At 37.0% G+C, this 8,260-nt stretch overlaps 1 pseudogene; it reads right to left on the bottom strand.

Annotated features, from left to right (window-relative positions):
- Positions 1–6,702: 6,702 nt before the first annotated feature.
- On the bottom strand, positions 6,703–7,659 carry LOC118844960 (annotated as a pseudogene).
- Positions 7,660–8,260: the final 601 nt, after the last annotated feature.

Below are 8,260 nucleotides of genomic sequence, written 5' to 3'. Positions count from 1 at the left end.
AATGAAAATTTCATTATTAAGAGGTGAAGGCATCCACATGGGGAAAATTCTGTTCTCCAGCTGATTCTCACCAATGCAGAGAACTGGCTGCTGTGGTAGAAATGTTTGTTTGTTTTCATGAGAAGTAAATGACTCCCTCCTGAAGTTTGTCATAGAAGAGAGAAAAACTGATAATAGTTTTGACATTTACCCTACACTTTCAGATAATAGATTTCAAAGGGTTCTGAAAAATAATAGGCGGGATCTAAAGGCCTAAAACTCCATGAAGAATTCTACATAGGAGAGATAGGAAGCACTCCTAAAATTCTGAAGACACAAAGAGAAACATGTGAGATGGAGAGGAAAATGAGAAATGGTCTAAAGTAGAGATTTACTTCCCTTAATGCTCTGGAGTGCTCCTGAACCAGATAAAAATGTAATTGGGAAATATTTAACAAAATAAATAAGAATAAAATAGAACACAGATAAAGTTAATATGTGGTTTGTAAGTCATCCCCAAGGATCCTTATGTATGGTTGGGTGGCCTTCATTTCTGTTTGAACTTGACACCATTGTTCTTTTTAAAAAAAATTTATCCATTTTGAACTTGAATATAAAAAGACAAAAAGATGTCCATGTACACAGCACAACATAAAAAGAGGATTCATTATGAAACCATGAATCTCCATTTTACCTTCCTTAAAAAAAACTATGTAATAAGTATTACACATCATTTTCAAAACTACCCTGCTTTTTTGTGCTTCCTTCTGAGTTTTCTTTTGTTCTATACTGTGCTCTTTTTTTCCTACCCCCACCTCTACCCTACCTTAGAGAAGGCCACCATTTGCAACAGATATGTATATATGTTTAAAACAATACTATATGCACTTCTATTTATTATCTGGAGGTGGATAAAATCTTTCTTAATAGGTCCTTTGTAGTTGATTTTAATACTTATAATACTTAAAATATCTTAGTCCTTTACTGTTGTTCTTTACATTGTTCTTCAAACAATATTACTGTTACTGTAAGCAATGATCTCTTGCTTCTGCTCATTTCATGACACCACTGTTCTAAGAGTTAAATTTATAAACTTTTTGATCAGGCATTCAACAAGTAAAAAAAAGGCTTTTTGAGTACACACACTAATATGTAGATATTTTCTTATTCATAAATTATATGCATGTACTACCATGCCAGTAATTACATACATTATGCACACCATTAAAAATAGAAATCAAAAGGGATGAAATATATCTGAAATAATATTTAACTCTAAATTTACCAGGGAATCACCAGAGTTCAGTGATTAGGGGGGTGACATGACCAGATCTGTATTTTACGGAATTCACTTTGGTAACTGTATGAATCTGGACAGGAGTAATAGAAAGATTAGAGGCAGGGAAACCAATTGGCATAGTGTCTGAGAGAAGCTCCAAGAGACTGAATTAGAGTAAACTGAATTAGAATTAGTTTGTGTTATTGGAGAGAAAATGACTGATTGAAGAGATATTGTAGAAGTAGAAATGGCAAGATTTGGCAACTAATTAGACACATAGGATAAGTGAGTAAATAGTCAAAGACAACACTGAGATTCCAAACTGGAAGAATGTTAGCACCTTTGACAAAAATAGGGAAATTTATGATGAGTGTGCATTGACAGGAAAGAATGTAATGAGATCTGAGATATAATGATAAGCAATTCATGCTTACTTATTCTGTGAAATGCACACAAAATTTAATCAGAGGATATGAATTTTTATGCACTAATAACTGACCTAGGTTTTAGAGCCTGCTGCCTGAGGGGTGCCTGCCCAGATAATAGCTGATCTAGGGAATTGGGAATGGGAAATGAATTACAGAAGAACAAATTACTAACGTGTGGTTACTCATCACACTGGTGAACCCCCATTATATCACAAGAAGGCAGTTAGCAAAATCTTCAAAAGATCTACAGTCTGATTGGCATGAGTACTCTTTGCAATGCTGGATATCATACCTCATCCAACCCTTCTCATCTCTTATGTTTTTCCCCCATCTTTCTGCAAATACTTCATAGAGTAGCCCAGGATGCCCAACACTTTCCTTTGATATGCTAGGGTGGAGGGAATGGATTTTCCCAGTGGAATCAGTGCAGCTGCTACTGTGGATACTGAGGCAGTGGTTAGATTATAACTAGGCCTGCATTATGATCAGAAAGGGGGATATGAGAACTTACACAGCAGAGAAGGGGAGGGGTAAAAATTAAAGGGAATAAGACTTAGAGTGGTTGTGTTGGAGACAAGCCCCAAGATTGGCATTCTCTGTGAGGGTGGAATGTGACCCATCTTCCCATCCTCTGATTGGCTGGTAACCCAAAATAGCCTTCCTGAATTCTTCAGCACCAACTTCAGAGACCACTGGTCTAAAAAGAACAATTCATCTTCAAAGGGGTCCTAAGCGGATCATAGATTCTCATGCCCTTCACAGTAATGAATGTAATGTTAATACGGTTGTTAAATCCCAAGAAAAGCATACATATATGTGGAGGAAATGACATGTGTTTGGCAAAGGGTAAAAGTCCAGTCCTTGGTTCTACCTGTTGGTCAAGGGAGGGGGTCATTTTATTCCTGGATCCAAGTTGCTTAGATGAGGGAGACATGTTTGAGGTATTCACCCTCATTCAGATGATTGGCTGTCCTAAGACTCATTCTGTCACAGATCATCTCCCACAGGGTGAGAGACAGCACTCAGGATGGTTCTTGGATTGGTATTAAGATAAAAGCTATTCTTCCTATAGAACATGAATATATTCCTTTCTTCCTTCCTTCCATTCTCCCCTTCATTCCCCCTTCCATTTTCCCTTCCTTCCTTCTTTCCTTCCTTCCTTCCTTCTTTCCTTCTTTCCTTCTTTCTTTCTTTCTTCTCTTCCTTTTTTTCTTCTCTTTGTCTTGCCCAAGCTAGAACTGTAGTGCTCTCTTGTGGACTAGTCAGCATAAGAGCTTTGACTTGCTCCATTTCTTGTATGAACTGGTTCACTCCTCTTTATACAGCATGGAGATTCCTTTCTCCCAGAGTCTGAAGTTATAGGTGTTGAACTTAGTGTGGACATCTTATCGGCTTAGGTCCCTGCAGCTCAGAATAGTTTAGTTCAAGCATTCCTCCAGCCTCAACCTTTCTGGTTGCAAGGATTCCAGGTATAAGCCCCCATATCTGGCTGAACAGTTTTCAAAAGAATTGCAAACTACCCAAGATGATTTGAAATCTTGCCTCAAATTAGTAATAAGAGAATTACAAATGAAAACAACTCTGAGGATTCACTTCAAACTCAGAAATTAACAAAATTTACCAAAAAAAAATACACCATCTGTATCGGAGGGATTGGAGGGAAGACAGTCCTAACCTCTGGTTGGTCTTATAAAAATGTATATTTGTGAGGGCTCGTGTGTTATGGTTCTGAGTGCATACTAACCCACAAAATACTTCACGCTTGAGGGAGCTTTCTTGCACCCCTGGTTAGTAGGGGACCCATGTGTGAGAGAAGCTATGGGTATTACAAGTATTTTTTGTTCATTTGCCTCTACACAGTTCAAAACTGAGAACTTCAGAGTTTTTCAGTTACTCAGAACATTAACAGACCCATGAGAGAAGTTGCATCAATACAATAAACCGTTTAACCAGAAATGAAATATTTAATAGAACAATCAAATCAATCTCAGCTCATATCCCAAGAGATTAATATCGCCCCCAGTTCCTCCCTGGGGAACTCATGTTTTATAAAACATTTCCAACCACATGGACCTTATAAAAAAGCCAAATTGGGCAAGATTCTTCTACATTCACAGTGATTGATGGGAAACATCACCTATACAGTGTTTTCATTTCATCAGGGATAATCAGCTAGTCACTGAAGCTCTGTTGCTGTTTAGATATTATTTCTCCTTGCTCTGTGGACCACAAGAAATCATCTGCGTATCCTGAGTTCCTAGATGCTCTACTGCAGTCTCTGAAATACCTTAAGGCCTACAAAATCAGGCAAAAATTCTCATTAAATCTCCATTTTCATAGAATTCTATCCTGATCATTCCCGTCTCTGTCTAGTCACACAACATTATGAGAAATGGAATGTGCCTCTGAGAATTTGAACTCTGGGCCTAGTTGTTGAGGGAAATATAAATCTCTTTCTTGTAAGATAGGTCTATTACATGTAATTAAGTTTTGAAAAAAAGATTGCTTTCTTTCTTTTCAAGAGGAATGATTTCCAACTAACAACTTAAGGAACAACTAAAAAGTCATATACTTGTCTTTGTGGCCATCCAGGTATATTTGTGCGAACTCTGAAAGTATGGAATTAAGCTAGGACAATCAATTACAAAGAAATATTTGATCATGAGGTAGCATAACTTTTAAAAATAGGGAAAAAAAGGCTTGCATCTCCAGTTTTAGTGCTCTGTCCCACCCAAATTGGATTTTTTTTGGTAAATTATATAATTTCCCATGAATTCAATGCAAACTTCATAAGACAGGTACTATTTTGTTCTTGCCTTTGTATCTCTACTGCCTGGCACACAGTAGCTATTTAATAAATGATGATTGAATTGAATAAAAATAAGATATAAGAATGTGTAAATGAATAATTAATAAATATATGATGATGCATGATAAACAAAATACTAAATAATTATATTTAATTTCTTTGGTCATAATTTGATAGATTCATTATTTCCTTGATTCGGGCATTCCTTCTGCTGATGGATATAACTCATTTTAACCTTCTAATCTTGTATAATAGGCAAACTGTGGCATAGTAGATAGAACATACAACTTAGAGTGAGAAAGACCTGAGTTTGAATTCTACCTTAGATCCTGACTAGCTTTGTGACTCTGTCACTCAACCTCTCTGTGCCTCACTTTCCTCATCTGGAAAATGGGGATAAAAATAACACTAATGCCCAGGTTGTTGTGAGAATCAATTGAGTTAACATTTGGAAAAATACTTTGCCAATGTTAATGTACTATATAAATGTTAACTGTTCTGATAATGATGATGATGATGGTGATGATTTTAATTCATGTCTTCATGTAAATTCTTAATAGTCACTCTACCTAGTGTTCTAGAGTCTTTCTTATGGTCCTTTTCATAATTAAGAATGCAAGATTATTATATGTGACCTGACCAGATCTTTTTTACAGTTAAAAATATCCTTTGATAATCTCTTTTATATGTGCAATTCATTTCAAGTCAGTTTAATTCAAAAAAGTACAAAGTCCCTACTATGTGACAGGCACTGTGCTAGGCATGGTGGATGCAAAGACATAAAAGGAATAATTCTCCATCCTTAAAGAGTTTACATTCTACTGGAGAAAAGTAGGATGTTGACAGATTAATATAAAACAAAGAGAGAGAGAGAAAACATAGCAACAGAGAGTATCCAGGGTTTGTGGAGAAGTTGACACTTGACCTGAAAGAAGATAAGGATTTTAAGAGGTGTAGATGATCAAGCAATGTATTGCAAATTGCATAAATGAATGGAGGAAGGAGTAGAATAACTTCAGAGAAAAGCTAGTAGTTCAATTAGAATGAAACAGAGAGTCCATAAAGAGCAGGAAAGGAACATAAGGTTGAAAATAGAAAAGAGAGACATATTGTAACAGGATTCAGATCCAAACTGTCATTTTTGGTAATTATCCCCACCAGATTTCTTTCTGTTGCCCTTTGGATCCCCTTCACTTTTGATTCTTCTGGAATTAAGTTACTTTATAATTCATAGCCATAGGGAATTATCACAAGAATGTTGGCATTATAAAGCTATCTCGAACATAGTAAGCACTATATACTTATTGGCTAATATTATTAGCTATCTGTACATAGAAAAATGCTTTAGGAACACAAAGATAATTTTTTACTAGGACAAGAGTATGTTTTGAAGTAGGATATTTTTATAAGCATTAAGGTGATGGTTGAAGCTTGAACCACACCAAGTCACCTCAAATTGCTTTTGTAAAATGCCCCAACTATCCCCAATTCTCCTTGTACCTCTTGTATAAAATCAACATGGTCAAAGAAAATTTTTCTTTTTATTTTAGGAGTCTCTTTTGTAAGATTTTGCTTAATATTTTTGCTTAAATATTCACAACCCCCCCCCTCAATTGTTATAAGTAGGAAAGGAGACTCAGTAGAAAGAAACTCACCTCCTATTCCTCACAGAATTGTCTCTCAGAGATTGGCTAGAAATACTTCCACCTCTTTTCTGGCCAACCTAGCCACTCCCTAAGTTCTGAACTGACTTTTTATTTTGTACATACCCCACCCAACCCCCCAGACACAGATGAGTCTCCTCAATAAATCTAAATATATTTGTTGTTTAGCCATTGCATTCAATGACTTTCATGCATTCCAAATCAAGGATTTTTCACAACTAAGGAGATGTCTTTAATTGTCATTCAATAGAAAGGTTTTCTCACCTGCTTAATGGAAATGGGGTGATTCATTGATTCAATCAGACCTCACCTTAATAAAGCACTTTGGTAGCATACCTTATTTCTCATTTATTGAAATTAATTTTTGAAACAGACATGTTCACTATTATGTTTCATGTTTAATGTCACTCACTTGGTAGTTTATAATTTTATAACTGATGTCCAGTTTCCTAGTACTATATAAGTACCAGATAATCCTTCTCTCTTCTATAAATAATTTTGAGTTTCTGCTTAGCAGTTCTGCCAAGAAATGAATAGGTCCCCTCAGAAAGAGGTATCTCTCAGAAATAGGCCACAGCCATTGACCACAGTCTTTCTGATGGCATCCTTGACCTCTTAGTTCCTCAGGCAGTAGATTATGGGATTTAACATAGGTGTAAGGACTGCATATATGGCTGAGATCAATTTGTTGGAATTGAAGGAAGCAATGGCTCGAGGCCGAACATACATGAAGATTACTGCCATATAACAGATGATGACCACAGTGAGGTGAGAGGCACAGGTGGAAAAGGCCTTTCACTGTCCAGCAGCTGATGGGATGTGCAGGACAGTGGAGATAATGAAGCCATAGGAGAGGACAGTAGCTGAGAAAGGGAATATAAGGATCACAATGGCGAAGCTAAAGTCTACTGTCTCAGCCATGGAAAAATTCTTGCAAGCCAATTTTAGGACAGGAGAAACATCACAGAAAAAGTGGTTTAAGACATTATTACTACAGAAGGTGACACGTGAGATGAAATAGACTTTGACCACAGCAACAGAAAAGCCACATATCCAGGAGCTGACAGTCAGCTGCATACAGAGCTTTGTAGTCATGATGACTGGGTAATGAAGTGGATGGCAAATTGCCACATAACGGTCATATGCCATAGCAGCCAGGAGCACACATTCTACACAGACAAGTGAAATGAAGAAGTAGAGTTGAGTCATACAGCCCAGAAAAGAGATGGTGTTAGGATGAAGAAAGAACCCAGCCAGCACCTTGGGGACAGTGATAGAAATGTACCATATCTCCAGGAAGGACATGGTACCCAGGAAGTAGTACATTGGCTTGTGGAGGGAACCATTGATCCAGACAGTGAGGATGATGACCAGATTCTCCAACAGTACAAATAGATAGTTTCCAAGGAAGAGGATGAAGAGCAGAATCTGTAGCCAGACAGCAGTTGGGAAGCCCACAAGAATAAACTCTTGGATATTACTGATGTTTTCTTCCCTCATTGTTTGGATGCTGAGGACTATTGGGACCTACAATAATAATGCAATATAGAACGGTGAGGATTAAGGGGCACCAGTGGGCAAATGTTATTCATTCTTCGTATTTACTCCTCATCCTTATCTCAGCTTAAAATTATTTATCTGTCTTCATCTTGGACAGAATACAACAGAAATCTCCTGAGAGCCCATAGACTGCCCTTCATGGAAACAAGAGGACAGGAAAGACTCTATAACCAGTTATATCCTCAATTCAACTTAGGAATCATTGATTACAGAAGAATCCTGGCACAAGATTCAAAAATGAGAAAGTATATCAGGGTCACAAATTGGTCATAAGGAGGAACCAGAAACTTTGGGGCAATAGTTAGTTTGATACGTTTGTTTGTACTTCAGTTCATCCTGGCTAAATCCTAGATCTCAAGAGGTCTTGTGACAGGGCAAATGACCATCTCTTATAAAGGGATGGAGAGCAACACAGAAACCTCAAGAGCCAATGGTTTGAGCATAGAGATCAAATGGAACAACATGGGTTACGAGTCAAGCAAACTAATCTCATTCACATAACAACAACAACAAATGTTATGAAACAGGTTTTTATGTGGAA

This window comes from Trichosurus vulpecula, chromosome 3 (assembly GCF_011100635.1).
Source record: "Trichosurus vulpecula isolate mTriVul1 chromosome 3, mTriVul1.pri, whole genome shotgun sequence".
Classification (NCBI taxonomy): domain Eukaryota; kingdom Metazoa; phylum Chordata; class Mammalia; order Diprotodontia; family Phalangeridae; genus Trichosurus; species Trichosurus vulpecula.
Note: the sequence above shows the minus strand (reverse complement) of the source record. Positions and strands in the feature narration are given on the sequence as shown.